The 15,345-nt window shown below is 46.8% G+C and overlaps 1 protein-coding gene across 5 annotated transcripts in view; it reads right to left on the reverse strand.

Moving 5' to 3' along the window:
- Nucleotides 1–15,345, reverse strand: part of PNPLA7 (patatin like phospholipase domain containing 7) — a 125,504-nt gene that overhangs the window by 34,438 nt on the left and 75,721 nt on the right. The gene's annotated exons all lie outside the window — the stretch shown is intronic.

Here is a 15,345-nt window from a genome sequence, read left to right on the forward strand (position 1 = left end):
GACTGATGAAGATCACGACTGATGGGGGACACGCAGGGCCAGCCAACGATATCACCATGCAGAAAGTTCAATGTAAAGGAAAGAATTTACACACAGACACATGTATGCAAAGCACAAACTGCAGAAACTGCTGTTACCATATGCTGAAGAGGTCACATCACAAATGGATTTAAACATGGGCAGGATGAAGCAAAGAAACCAGGCTGTCAGTGGCTACTAAGTAGGAAAAATCAGAGGTGCAACCTTGCTAATTTCTGCAAATAACTCATTTCTGAAGCAATCGACACTACCTACGACCAGAAATGAGAGCACAGAGCTGGAGCGTTTGATCTGATCTTATAAGCAGTGATCCCCTAACGGGAGAAGGATCCTTCTCCATTCTACAGAACCATTACAAAACCAAGAAAAATTAGCACGGAGGCCGACTGCCTTCTTTTCAGTACAAAATTATGTTCTCTGGTTTCAAATGCTTTGTCCAGTTAATACCAAGTACGTCAATTAGTTCATTCCACCTGGATGGATGCTTTGCAGTCTAAGCTATACAGCAGTAAAAATCTTCCTTTTCCCCTTTTCATCTCATTTTTCTGTTCCCCGCCAGTTTGCTCTATTTCTGTCCTCCTTCCCCTCGCTGTTTACATCCTATAAATACTTGCTAACAGCTGCCAAGTCCACCATAGGTGTCATTTGGCCAAGCTATGCTGAACACATTCTTTCCATCTAAATAAATCCCCTCCAGCTGCTGAAGCGTTTTGAGACAGGTTCTCGGTTATACTGGTGTAAGTGACTTCATGACAGACCTGCGCTGCTGCAACCCACGAGCAGAAAATGGCCCATTTAGTTTTCCTCTCCAAATTCTCCTTCCCCTGCTTTACTATTGCTTCTTCTCGTAAGATGCCCCAAGTTAAAAGAACGGTATTTTTATCCCTGCCAGAGGAGCCCGCTGGTTTTAGGCTTTCATGATTGCAATTATTTTTGCGATCTCTTCCCACGCCCGGCACATACTGCTGCCTTATCCCTGCGGGTGAGCCACGGGCTGGCACCGGTGTTCCGCTGAGGATGGACCTCATGCCATCCAACTTGCTTCCTGGAGAAAGCTACATCACGTGGATTTATTAAGACCGATTTGTAAAGCATTTCCAGTTAGAGGGCAATGTTAAACTGGCCAGGGCTAGCTGCAGACTGGATTCGCTCCTTTTAACCTCTTCTGAAACCGGATCTCCCCATTCACATGTCCTTAAGATACAGGGGGATTTGACGTGCTCACTCTGGATTTCTTTTTACTTTTTTTATTTGGCTGTATGATGCCCTCAAATGAACGACACAAGATTGTGACTCCTGTTGGCAAGCCATCACCTCTGTGTTGGGCAGCAGCAGAGCCCCTGCCAGTATCAGCTCACGGGTAACAGCCACGCATCTCCAGCAGCCGCATCCATCTCAAGGCACCGACCCGCAAGATGGGAACAAAAGCACCTTTCTTGCTCGGAAAGGGACCTCCTAGAAACTGCCACCCCAAGTTATGTTTATACATTTATACAAAACTCATTGTTCCAGTCGAGGCACCCCGAACAGGAGCATTGGTGGCTGAATCTATTTGTGCAAACTAAACCCTGAAGAAAGGCTAAGACACCCGAACTCATCCCGTTTCTCCATGTACCACCCAGCCTCCCGAAGAACAGGAACGTGTTGGGTTTTTTCCCCTCTCCCTACAGCTTCAGGCCATCATAACACCAGCAACGCTAATACCGCAAAACTTCTCAACAGCTCCTCGCAGTTGGTTTGCTCTCGGCCACTTTTTCACAGCTCCCGGCGTACGTAAACACGGGCAGGCTGCCAAGGGAAGCCGTGTGCCGGCGCCTTGCCAAGCGGCACGCAGCCCGCGGTGCATCGCGGGGAGCCGCCGCGGGCAGCTCTGCTACAAGCACGGAGACACCGAAGCCAGGAGCTAGGGCCCTGGTAATGGTCAGAGCAGGGAAGAAAAAACCCACCCTGGGATCAAGCAGAAAAAAACCCAACCCAGGGATCGTGCACTTCTTGTAATACCAGGCGCAGTTTCTTTCGGGCAGCATGTGGGAATACAGGTGCGTGGCAAGAGGAGCACAGAGGTGGCTTGTGTCTGCGCTGTACGTACACATCAGCGCCAGAGCACTCGTGTGGAGCGGAGGAAGGGAGGGGGAAAATCCCCCGTTACCTGGTGGACGCGGAGCTGGATGTCACGTACTCCAGAAGAAAGGCGGAACGGGGGAGCCCGCCTCGACAGGAGGAAGGAGTGACTCCCATGGGAGATGCACAGTACATCCCGGAGCTACACCCATAGCTGTCCTTTGCCTTAACGCTGCCTGACAGTGCAGCTGGATGGAGCGTTTCCCCTGCCAGGATTAACGCCTGTCCCCAGGACAGTGACAAGGCCTCCTGGCACCAAGGACAAACGACCTAGAAGATTATTTTCAAATAATTTGCACCAGAACCCAAAGATTTGCCCAAGAAGTGCGAGTCTATTAACAAAACCTCCTTTTCATCACCCATCACTCCCTAGGACAGGCCTGATTAATTAGCGCCCTTTGCAGAGAGAGCAGAAACGGCACCAACCAGTTGGAGGAGGAACTGGAAAGCAGAGCCACACTCCATTTTCACGCCTGCCACGTCCTCACAACCTGATCTGAGCAAGGCAAGTCGCAGGCTGCTCTGTGCATCAGCTGCCCCGAAGCGCCGCCCGCTGCACTACCCACCGAACTCATGCTCAATGTGCTTAAAAACCCTCCAAAAGCAGGGCTGTGCTTCTTAAAGTTCCAAGCACCGTTTCTTCTTTACTACTAACCGTCACAAATAAATGACCATGAAGCAGGGAGAGAAGTGATGGGGTAGAAGGCGTCCTTCCTTGAAATAACACCGCACAGCAAGCAGAGGACACAGCCTTTCTGGCAGAAGGTCTTGCAGGAAAATTCCTGCTCCTGAAACAAGCCCTGCTTTCATCTCCCGGGGAAATGCCACTGGCATGCGACTGTAATGCACAAAGGCCAGAGCACAACTGATAAAAGAAAAATTCTTCTGCGAGACGTGCATGTGTCAGCTCCACACGTGCCTGCCAGAGCTCAGATTAGATACGACTCTCAGGAAGAAGCGAGCAAATGCAGCAGGATGTTCGAGATTAAAGTGTCAGCAGGAATCCAGGCTGTCCTCTGTGCTCGGATCAGGGGGCTGAAGAAAACACAATTAATACAAAAATAGAGCCTATGCACCAATATTTTCTCCACAAGCCACATTTAACAAATCAATAGGATGTTGCTTGTCAGCATGAGAAAGAATAAGCGTGATACCGTGAGCACGCAGGGAGGGGACACTTGTTTTTCAGCCCGTGACCAACGGAGCAGCAAGGCAAGGCTGCAGCGTGACCACGCTGCTCACCTCCAAAGCCCACTTCAGTTTCAGAAAGGAGGAGAAAATACAGCTCAAGCATTCAGCCTCCCCGGCACCCATCTCTCCTCCTAATTGACTCATCAGGATGAAGGAGCTCTCTGTGAATGCACTGAAGAGATGCTGTTTCCTTTGGTTAAAAACAGGATTAAGGTCACGGCTGCTGCAGAGCTCTGCTGTGCGTCTAACCAAAGCCTCCCCGGAGCGGGACACGCAGCTTCTGCACCGCCTTCCTCATGTACTTCACTGGCAAAGTAGGCAGAAAAAAAATAATAGAGGAACTGCCAAGGGGACTTTAAGCTCCACTAGAGCCTAACAAACCTGAATTAAGGCACCCTCACAACTTTAAAACTCCTGAAGAAGCAAAGCTATAGGAGTAAAACCGGCTTTTCCTCGCTATAACGGCTTTGATCCAAAGCACGTTACAAGCTGTTGTTAGACCACCCAGCTTATGGGGCAAGCGCTGATGAACACGCATTTACTGTATTGGCTTTAGAGATGTGCAAAAGTGGTGCATTGGGCAACCGTTCCCCCACGGCTGCTTTGAAAGCAGTAGGGAAAACGTAGCAGAAAACAACTAGAAGGTGACTGAGCTTCCAGCCCACGGGAATGGACACCACGTCCCGAAGTGCCGCCAGGCACAGCATGCGGGCTCACCTGGGCTTCTCGGACCGGGATCCTGGGGCTGGTGACTATCAGCAGGTCTCAGATCAACAGATACGGCTACATTCACTACACAATATTATCTGAACATCTTTTGTGGTGGTGGTGGTGGTGGTAGACACCTCTCAGAGTTATTCTGGAGGTGCTCGCTGTATTGGAGCAGGGAGGAAGATTAGTTGTTACTTAAATTAAGGGCTATACAGAGTGGTATCTGACACATAAGATAAAGAGACGTTACTTCTTTGTGTAAGAAGCAGCATTTTTTGGTGTGTGTTTTGTTGCTGATCTTGACACTGAGTGGCACAGTCACTGACTTCGAAATCAAGCAAGTCGCCTACAAGTTGCAACAGTATTCTCTCCAATTTGACACCTTCAATCTTTTGCAGCTGCAACAATAGGTACAACATCGCTTTGGAATTTAATTGTACTTGTATCTTTCTGATAGCATTATTTCCCAGCTTTCCCGACCACAAAACTTCCCAGTATCAGAAGTTTCCCAGAATAATTACAGTGATTATCTGTCGGCTCAAAAGGATAACAGAAAACAGACCACTGCATTTTGGCTGCTACTGCTTGTGCACTTACAAGAAAGCTTCCAATCTGGACAACGTTAATTAATTAAGCCCCATTTGTAAGCTAAGTAGAGGGAATAATCCCCCATTACCGGGTGCTCATCCTACCATCTACCAGCAAGATCTTTCCCAGCAGCTGCCCTGAAGGAAGCTTTCTCCCTTCCGCTGCCCATTTTGAAAACTATCCCCAGATACAGGCGTCTTGATCCAGGGACCTGGATTCTTCCCACCTTCCCCTCCATTTTTAAGTCAGAGCTAAGGAGCCAGTTGCCCTTTACCCTAATGGATTACAAACACTACAGATCGCACATGAACCTGTGCACCCAGCGCAGCCGCGTTCGGCAGAAAAAGCAATTCCTATTTTATCACAGCCCCAGTGAAACCACCTTCCTGCAAGAAAATCCAAATACAATGTCCTTTTAGCACGGATCTTGTTTCTGCTTTATAGACTAACTTTAGAACAAGCTTTAAACAGAGAGATTTGGGCCTAACAGAAATAAATGAGCAAAAACTGTTCAGCCCTTCCAGGAGGGCTGTCAGGTCTACCCAGTCCGGGGGTGTGAAGGGCTACATGAGTAAGCCATCAGAGGGGAGAAAAAACGCAAAATAAAGACAGGGTAAAAGTAAATCAGAAAACACACCAGAGTTTGTTTTCTGATCCCATCTGCCAGCACACTCCGGTAGGTGCATGCAGGAGAAGGAAGGAGGGAAGAGAGGCTGAATGGCAAACCGCGCTCTGCTGGGGATGCCAAACAAAATCCTGCCTCTTACTCCGAGCCAAGAAAAAATTCAGTTACCTGCAAGGAAAGATAATTTCTTTGGAAAACAAACATATCCTCCTTCCCCCACCCCTTTGAGACTTATTTGTGAAAAGTCTTAGAAGAGCCCCTTTTGAGCACAGGGTCTAGAAGCTGCACAAGACAAAAGCACAGCACTTGAAAGAATCTAACTGAGATTAATTACAGCTTCTCCAATCTCCTCTTTCTTAACAGGAAAGCTCACTGCCCACATAAAGTTAGACATAGACACCTAAAAATCACAGCAATGCAAGAGCTTTACAGCCTTCCTCGAAAGCACATGGCCATGCCAGCAGAGCATCATGATTGCTACGTGGAAAGTGTTCCTTCAAACTCGCAGCTCTGTAACGTGGCACATGTTTTTTCAGCTGATAAAGAGAGATGCAAAACTAGTAGCAAGTGTTAAACCACAGCTCCACCACCTCCTTGTTTAATTTCAACTGTATATCAAAGTACTGCTATGAATAAATGAGTTTGGTGGGTTGAAGACTGGAGATCAGGACAGGACAGTCCAAATAAAACCACTTGCACTATTTTTTATTTTTATTTTAAAGTCATAACTTTGAAGTAGATGCCTCCCAAGCTCCTGCTGCTTGGAGGATTTAATAGAAGCCATTAAAATCTTCAACCTCCATGGCAAATAGGAGCAAATGAGCAATTACATAGGTGCCACAGATGGGAAAAAGAAAAATCAGATCATTAAGCATTACATGGCTGCCAAGCCGTATGAACACGGCTTTTATGTGCATGTGATGACCCAACCATTACACAACTCACCAAGCAATTAGCATTCAGATCTGGGAACAGCCACGTGGCTCTGTCTGTGTTTAAGACAATTGCACTTTGAGGCAGAATTTTGAACAGATGCATAAACACAATTAATATGGCTGAGCTCTCGGGCAATACACAAGATAGTTCTTCCCGAAGAAATCAAAGCAAAGCCTCTTAGGAGCAATTACTCTGCAGTCTATTACCAACCGTTTGCAAACAGAAAGTCGGAGGCCTTCCGTACGAGTTCACAGCCACGTCTCATGAGGTTTGCTCAACAAAAGCAAATAGTGGGAACTCACAATTTTATTTTTAGGGCTTGGGTTTCGTTTGTTCAAACAACATGCTCTAGGGCTGACCTGGATAAGACTTGAATTAGGTATCCAAACACAAGTTATCATCATCTTTTCCAAGGAAGAGCCCACATTCCTTACCTTTCTCCCTCAGCCTCTACAGAACAGCACCAAAAGTAAAACACCATGTCAAAGTTGTAATTTTATCTTTAAGGTTAAACAGTTTAGTCTTTTCTCTGTTATTTTACCTCTTGGATATCGCCTGAAATCAAATCCGCTTTTTTTGAAAGACACAGGGACTCCAGGAGCCTGACTGCACGGCTGACACTGGAATTCAAGTTTCAGCCTGGTTTACTGGCACGTGGCAATGGATGCTCCGCTCATGACAACAGCCCAAACACGCAAGGCACAAGCCATTCCCCAAAAGTGTATACGAATAATTACAAATTGAAGCCCCAATACATCAATCTGAGCTTCAAAAAGGGATGTAATAAAGAAAAAATTACAACTCCACTGTGCACTGAGGTACAGATAACTGTCTACACACACACAAAAATAAACTACAGGTCATCAAATAGCTTCTCTTCCTCTGAAATGCACCTACCCCAGCAGCAAGCTCACTGTACGAGGAGGAGGAGGAGGTCTGCGAGCTGACTAACGCAAAGGTCACTAGGATTAACCTCGAGGCTGCCGACTTTCTGCCCTTCCAAATGTCAAAAGACAGATTTGGCCTGGTGTACAAAGGGATAGAAAGATAATGTGGGAGAAAGACAGCTGGAAGAAGGATCTCTCGACTATTCAGGGTTGTTTTCCATGACACAAAGCAGATTCAGCCTCTTTTGTATCAGGATGATGCTTCCATGCTGCAGAAATTTGGCTTCATCAGCCATTACTGGCCACTGATAAACAGCAGATGCTGGACGGTAAGCTTCACTCTTTATAAAGAAAAGGAAAAAGCATTTTTCAAGTTTCTTTCCTATTTGAGTTGCGTTTCCTGACACCCTTTACAGCACCATCAGGATGAGGAATGGGATCCTTTTAGCGGTGCATGTTCTCCAAGACCTGTCTTGCCACAGAAAAGGAAAGCAGAGTCCTTACACGCCTTCTCAGTGCCTTCAGCAAGCAACTGGAAACAAAACATGAATTTCACAGATGCTGCCTGACTGTCTCAGGGGTAGAGAAAAAGAAAATCCAGGAATTGCAGAAAACCCTCACTCTTACCTTGCCTAAGTAGAAATTAGGAAATGGTGCGACCTAAGTGCAGAAGGACCTGATTTGTGCCAGACGGGCTCTCCACGGGGCTGCCAGACACCAGGCTGGAGACAAGGACCTTGGCCAAACCCAGGCAGAGCCCAGCACCACCAGCAGCCACCCTCCGCACCACCAAGGCTGCTCCCCTGCTCGAGGCTGGCGCTGGACCCACATCAGCTCTACAGGGTCACACATGGCCACGACCAGCAATTAACCTCTGCACGCCACGACCAGCAATTAACCTCTGCACGCCACCAGGAGAGCAAATGCACCCCCTGGCTGGTCAGGACCGGGCACGTCCTGCAGACCGAGGAGCTCCACGGGACCTGCTGGGCTCCATCCCAGCCCCTCTCCCAAGGCATCGCTGCGCTGTGGGAACAGGCACCAGAGCTGGTGCTCCCAGAGCTGGCTGGGGACTGCAGGGTGTGCTCAGGGGGCTCTGCTGCCCACAAAGGCAAGGATACCCTCAAACATTGACCATATCTCAGCACCATACCCAGGCGACGCAAACAGGGCCACCAGCAGCCTGGTTACTCCTCAGCCACCGCACAGCAGAATACAGAATTATCACAATAATTGGGCTGGATGTCAAGTTTCAAGCAAATTCCCCTGACACATCCAATCCAAGAGACGAGAGCATAAATCCATATAGATTTAGAGATGACAATACCCTCCTAAAACCCCAAACAATTCCTAGTGGCAATGATTTACACTACTTTTCCATCCAAGTGCTTCAGAGCAATTTACAAAGGGTGACCGGCAGGGATGCCCAAGCTAAGGCGGCCAACGCCTCGTTTTACAGAAGACGACGACAAGTCACAAGCCTTTAAGCCGTTTGCTCAAGCCCGTGCGATGTGCAGGAGCTGAACACCAGTGAGGTGAGATCCTGGCTGCAGTGGTGTAACCCCAGTAGCTGCCGTAACTCGCACCACCACGCGCTCCTCGGGGAGGCTGTTGTTGCTCTTTCAGAACGATCCCAGCCAAGGTCAGCATGAAGAGCTATGGTTTTAGCAAGAATTGTTGTTTCATAATTTACTTCAGAACAAGTGTTTTCTCAGACTATGTCTTTTGAATACTTGAAAGAATCAGAACCTCATTTTAAAGCATTTTTCAAGCTGTCAGCCCTCTGTTTACTGTGAATTTTAAGCTCTGGGAGAGAGAGAGATAACAAACAAAAGGAACACCTATACCCCACTATAAACTGCTGAGAGCAGCCCTAAACATTGCTATCAATAAATCCATTTAAAAAATGCAGGGTGGTCCTGAAGCTCACTCCATGATCTGACAATTATATTCCAAAACCAAGTGTATTTCTGTTAAATTGACACGTCGGGACACCCCCTGGTGTGGTAGCAGCTGCCGGCGCACTACATTTTTTGCAATAGGTCCTCTGAGAGAGGACTTGGAAGTGAAGACTGAGAAAGAAACTAAAGGGCAGATATAAAGACAACGAGCAGGGATGACGGGGGAATGAAGAGGGTGTGAAGAAACTGGGTAACCTTAGGGCTTGGATGTGTCGAAAGGGAAAAGGGAGACTTACAGCCTAACAGAGACATGGCCAGGTGGAAAAGGGATACAGAGATTATATACGATCTAGATAGCAATGGAAGCATAGAGAAAACGTTATTAAGCAAGTTCTCAAGATGAGCATTACTTTTACGCTCCAGCTACAAGGAACTCATAGCACCAACACGTCTGGGCCCCACAGAGCCCCCTCCCTCGCACCTCAGTGTGCCCCTCACACTCAGTCTATGTAAAGCTTTGAACCCAGCAAAGCAGATGGAAAACATTTACCGTGCTCCAACTTACGTGACAAACATCAAGAGTCCAGGAAATTCCCAAGGGATTTTCTTTCATCCCTTCTATAATCTCTATATTGAGTACATTTAGGATCCCATGGGGAAAAAAACCCAAACTACTCTGTGCTCTTACCACAGTATTTTCAGAGCATGCCTCTGGAGGTAGCTGCTGAATCCAGGCAGCAAATTCCTTCCCTCTCCCCCCACCCCCCAACATTCTTTTAACAGCACGTTGTCTGGGTGGCTGTGGTCAAGTTTAATAGTTTAAAAAAGCAACTCCCCTCATGCTTCCAGTTACTTTTACTACACCCTAGAAGGCTCACCTAGCTTCAACGTTTTCTATGCAGTCTTCCCTGTTTCCAGGGAACAGATGCTTCACTCTGCTTTCGGGGACCATGGAGCAAAGGATGGCAATCCAGAAGGGACCTCACCGCTAGGGAACTCGCACAGCACCAGCTCCCAGCGCTCTCCTCCTGGAGGAGCAGACCTTCCTGCGCTGCCATCTGACCTTGGTCTTTGCCAGAACTAACAACAGCCCCCCCGAAGAAGAGGTTTTATTTCTAACATCCTTTCCTGGCAGCTCACTGCCCCACAACTGTTGCATTACCAAGTTACGTTGCCGAGTATTTGTGTCTTTACTAATTTTGGCAGCTTGTCAACTTTTCCTTAACCAATTCAAGCAAGGGAAAGAAAACAGGGACTTCATAGCTTCTCTCAGACAAAAAGCTGATGAGAATTCCATGGGAGGTGAAAGCAGCATATCTGTTGCCTGCAGTGATCCTCTTGCCAAACACTGAAGACTCGTAACACGCAATGAAGTGAGTTTCTCAGAGTTAAGATGGCAAAATCCAATAAAGTAGGAAGCGTCGAGCTTCCTACTTAATACTATGAAGCAACTAAGTAACAGTGTAACCACAAAACACCTCCTGTTCTCAATTATCATGAGAAAATAACAGAATGAAGAAACAGTGTGCTGTCACCTCGGATGGGACCACCAGGTTTTTCTACATTTGAAGGCTCCTCTCCAAGTTCGAATAACAAACCAGTGAGAAAAACAAAACAAACCCCAAAACGTACTTGCAGGTTTATTAATCATTTCTGACTCCTCACACAAGCATGCTGCCAATTCATCCTCTGCACTCATGGCAATTCTGGTACCAATTAATTGGTGGGAACGTAATTGAAGTGCGGCATTACAGGTCGTGGAACATCAGCAACACGTCCCTTCTGCTCAAGGCAGTCAGGGCGTCCCCGAAGGCTCCCTGACCCAGGGGACAGCAACACGCAAAGACACTTTCATAGGAATACGGTATCTTACAGCACAGCATTTACTGTAAAAACAATAAATAAAAAAACCACCCAACCATGTCAAGTGTTTTAGATGGATAGGCCAGGTCATCATCACCCAAATTAAATTCCTTTGTAAACAAGACTGAGCAGGGGAAGCACCACAGGGTTGGTTCACACATAAGAGCTCCTTGCCTCCTAGCCAAACTGGTATGCTAAAAGCAGGCATCAACATTCAGAAAAGGAATACGATCTGGTAAAGTTCTCAGAATGACTGTTTCAAGATTTTCCTTACGTTATGTTGGGAGTTCTTCATCAATCCTTTTGTACCGTGATTGCTCAGAAAGACGCAGGGGCACAGTGAGAGCTGGGAAACCTCTCGGCATGCTGCCACATCGGACCCAGCCTTCAAACAGAAGTTCCTTGTACCTGCACTGGGAGATGCACAGTGCACCCACCTCGTCCCAGGCAGGTGTGGGCATGCCCCACTTTCTTCTTGCTTGACCCATGTATACGGGACGATCTGACCTGTCCATCCCCTGGCTCCTTCCGACCACAGGATGCAGTTTTACCCAACCTGACTACGCCAGGGATCGCTCATCAGCTGCAAGTCTTTGTCTCAGTGCAGACTAAGCACAAACAAATTCTGTCTTTGAGCCTTCTGGATGAACAGCAGTGCCAAGGGGTCAGCGTCCAGAGGCAGAGAAGGTAAGCAAAACCGACAGGCAGATTTTTTACTCAAACTTGCCCGAATGAAGCGGAGTTGCAGCCAAATGTAACGGACGCAGCAATGGCAAATCCTCCTTGTTTTATTCCTCGTGTAATCAGGGCTCTTGAACTCAAACACAGAGTGCAGAAGGCAAACGTGATCCCCTGAGAGGAGAACTGTAAGATCCACCTCCCAGGGACTCTCCTAGCCTTTTCATCGCGGGGTAAAGCCACTGAATCAAGAGACAAAGCCAGGCTTTAAGGAGCACAGAGATCCAAGTCGGGCTCAGCGCAGCCACCAGTAAGCAGCCAGGTGGTGGATGGACCTGCAGGTTTTGCCTTCTCTAACAGCACGGACCGGGAGCATCCTGCCTGGGGCACAGCCCCCAGGAGAGCAGCTGGGCAAGGCAGCAAGCGGGTTCATCAGGCACAAGTGTGTCCATAACAAGAAAGGCACATCCTGCTTCTGCGCTGCTGCTTTTATCCTCCATTTTCAGAGGGCCAGAGCTGAAACTAAAGAAAAGGCAGAAAGAACAAGCTGACGGAACAAGCCAACTGCCCAAAATGAGCAGGCATGTGAGTGAGTCAAATCCTTGGAGTCAGCAAGAAAGCTCCGTGGAAAAAATCTTATCGAGACCTAAGGTGAAATAATAAGTTTGAGGGGAAAACTAAAATGGAAAAAGGAGCAATGAAAAGATGCCCTGATGATAGATCTACAAATATTTTTCAACAGCAGCTCTGCAGGGAAGGCTTAAATGCTCTGCCTGAAACGGCAAGCAGGGATGCGCAGCGTGCCATGAGCAGGGACATGCAGATGCCACGGGCACTGCCTGGTAAAGGGCTCCGGCACCACGAGCGCTCCTTCCCAGCAGGAACGTGCGGTGATCATCGTGCCTTATCGTAAGTACCTCTGAGGCAGGCAAGTAACTTAACAGCAGCTCTTTCCTCCTCAACAAGCGTATCTCACGCACATCATGGATTTGCATCGTGTGCGTTACTGCAAGTACAGCTCCGTATTGAACAGCCAGACGGGAACAGGTCTAACACTTTAATGATGCTTTGTATTTCCCCATTATGCCTATGTGGAATAGGCACCTTGGACCAAATTCACCCCTGGAATAATGACATTCCAAAGCTTGACATCACAACTTTGCCTAAGTCAGTCTAAGTCAGTCTTCTGAAACAGCACGACCTTTCCCCCCCCCCCCCCCCCCCCCGCCCCAAAGCCCTAGGGATTCCCAGATACTTCTGTATTATTTACTCCCCACAAATTTTAGTTTTCCAACAGCTTTGCTAAGACAACTACAGAAAACCAAAGAAAGGGTGGGCAGTACGTGGGATGGCTAAAGGTCACGAGAATGATTTATGGGAGGCTTTATGCCTTTGTTGCAGGGTTTGATGTATCATTACTCTTGCAACTACATTTCAAAGGTATTATTTTTCTAAGCTCATATCCCCTTCCCTTCCCTCAAATTCCACGACGTTTCCAACTGAAATTAAGTTAGCATTTAACAAAAGCAAAACGTTGTAATTTTAGAACCGTATCACTTCGATTCATTTTATTTTTATACTCACAAGTGAAAGAAAACCTTTAGTTCCTCTGAGCCTTTTGTCATGACAAACCACAAAGATAATTACTAGGAAGCTGCTCCGGTAAATCTTCCCAAACCGACTGTCACTGCAAAGCCAGACAAACATTCCCAAAATAACAACCAAATAATTGATATTATGGAGTCACAGATCACAAGACCTTTAACAGGAATAACCAGCAGCCAGCACCCCATCACTTGCTGGGTTCTGTGACCAGTGTGATTCATCCTGGTAGAATAAGGAGGTTACTTCATGTAGTAAATGACCCAAAGGCTACACTAATTATCACGAGACCACACAGCAACCCATCAAGATATTTTTAGCCAGAATGGGCTTTTATTACCTAGTAGATTAAAAAAAAAAAAAAAAAAAAAAAAAAAAAGGTTAAGTACTTAGTACATAATTTCTTGACGATCCCTTGTGATTACAGATGGGGACCTAAGAGTTTCCTTTGACCTTCCCAAGGCAGATTTTTCCAGAGTTCAGAGTAACTTTGTCCTTCCTGCAGAGTCTTAATTATATTCTCACTTTGAAAGCAAACTTTTAAGAAACCCAAATCTTCCATCTAGCCACAACGTCAGTGACAATTCCAATACAGAAACAGCATCTGGTACCTTTCCACTGAAAACACAACGTTCCCACCATCCGTGTGCCAAAACACAACGTTCCCACCATCCATGTGCCAGCCTGAACCCCCAGAAAAAGAATTTTAGTCCATGACACAAAGAGGGTTTCAGAGAAAGAAGAAATTATCATATTTCTCTGTTCTGAGTGAGAACATTTAATCCTCTTCAAGTCCTCCACATTGCACACCTCCAGAAATGAGCAAATTCATGGCTAACGGCACACGGTCACATTGCTGCATGGGGGCACGCATCCAGAAATCCTAAAGCCAACACAGCAGCAGTGCAGTGGTTTGGATTTGCAGAGGACAACGCAGGACCAACACGCAGACTCCATAATCCTGCTCTTTCTTACCTCTGCTCTTGGAAACCAGCAGGTGGTAGCTTGCAAATTAAGTAGTAGAACAAAAAAAAAAAATAAAAATGAATAGTTTGGCAAAAATTACAGCAGTGTTTACAGGAAGGAAGGCAGGAACGAGCAAAATGTGCTGCCAGAAATATGGAAGCGCATGTATTTTAGCATGACACAGGCTTCAGCAGAGACAGAGATACCAGATAGCTTGTAACAAAAAGAAAAAAAACCAACCACCAACCAAAAAAACCCCAACCATGAACGCTTTGCATCAGTCGATTAGAAGCCTGAAATACCCAGATGAAGCAGCAGCTCCCCTCCTCTGCTTTACTTTGGGGCTCCACAAGATAGTGCTTATCAAAATGAAATACTGAAATCATCTTAGGTGAGGGAACTGTGAAAGCAAGGAGGATGAAGGCATCCTTGCAGGCACTCAGAGCAACAGCCACGGCGCTGGCTGGCTCAGCATCGAGTGACTAACCAGAGCAGGCTGTCACAAAGGCGCCCTAACCTTTACCGTAGTGAACACGCCCCACCAAAGCACGCACCAGCCCAGTGCCAAAACCGTGGTATTTCTATGGACTTAGACAGACTATGTGCAAATTGTATTTTTTTTATTTTTGAGAGCAGTATTTCAAAGCGCTGTTTTAAAGAAGGGCTTCAAGAACACAGTGACGAAGACAACAAAGGGCTACTAAATCCTGTCTCAAGATAAAACTCTCAAATAAAAAGGGATTCCCAAGAAAATATCAGTAATAATTTATTTCCAAAGCTCAACAGGAATTCAGATGGAATGCTAATGGAGTGTTCAGCACACACCCTGCCCTCATGTCTGCAAAAATGCAATCTTTCTGTAAAGTGAGGCTGTCAGAAGTGTACAGGTAGATGGGGCTTTGGGCGACTATAAAGAGGAGAACATTCCCCCATTAGAGGACATAATTCCTCTTACTGCTCAAACTTTGAAGAGCTTTGGAGACCTTTGAAATATTATGAGCCATTTTCCAATATAAGAATCCATAGGGGAAAATAAATCCATAGTGCAGGCCAAGAACAAAAGAAGCGTCATATTTAGTGACCTGGTCATCTCTTTGTATTAAGCCCAACTTATGAGAGGTCTCAAGAGGTCACAAAGACTCATGTTCCTTCCGCAGAAACCCAGGCACAAATCCACAGAGCAGGTTAAGTGTGTGTAACACAAGCGACTCCTCACCGTCTCGCCCAAATACGGAAC

Source organism: Falco peregrinus, chromosome 1 (assembly GCF_023634155.1).
Source record: "Falco peregrinus isolate bFalPer1 chromosome 1, bFalPer1.pri, whole genome shotgun sequence".
Taxonomy (NCBI): Eukaryota; Metazoa; Chordata; class Aves; order Falconiformes; family Falconidae; genus Falco; species Falco peregrinus.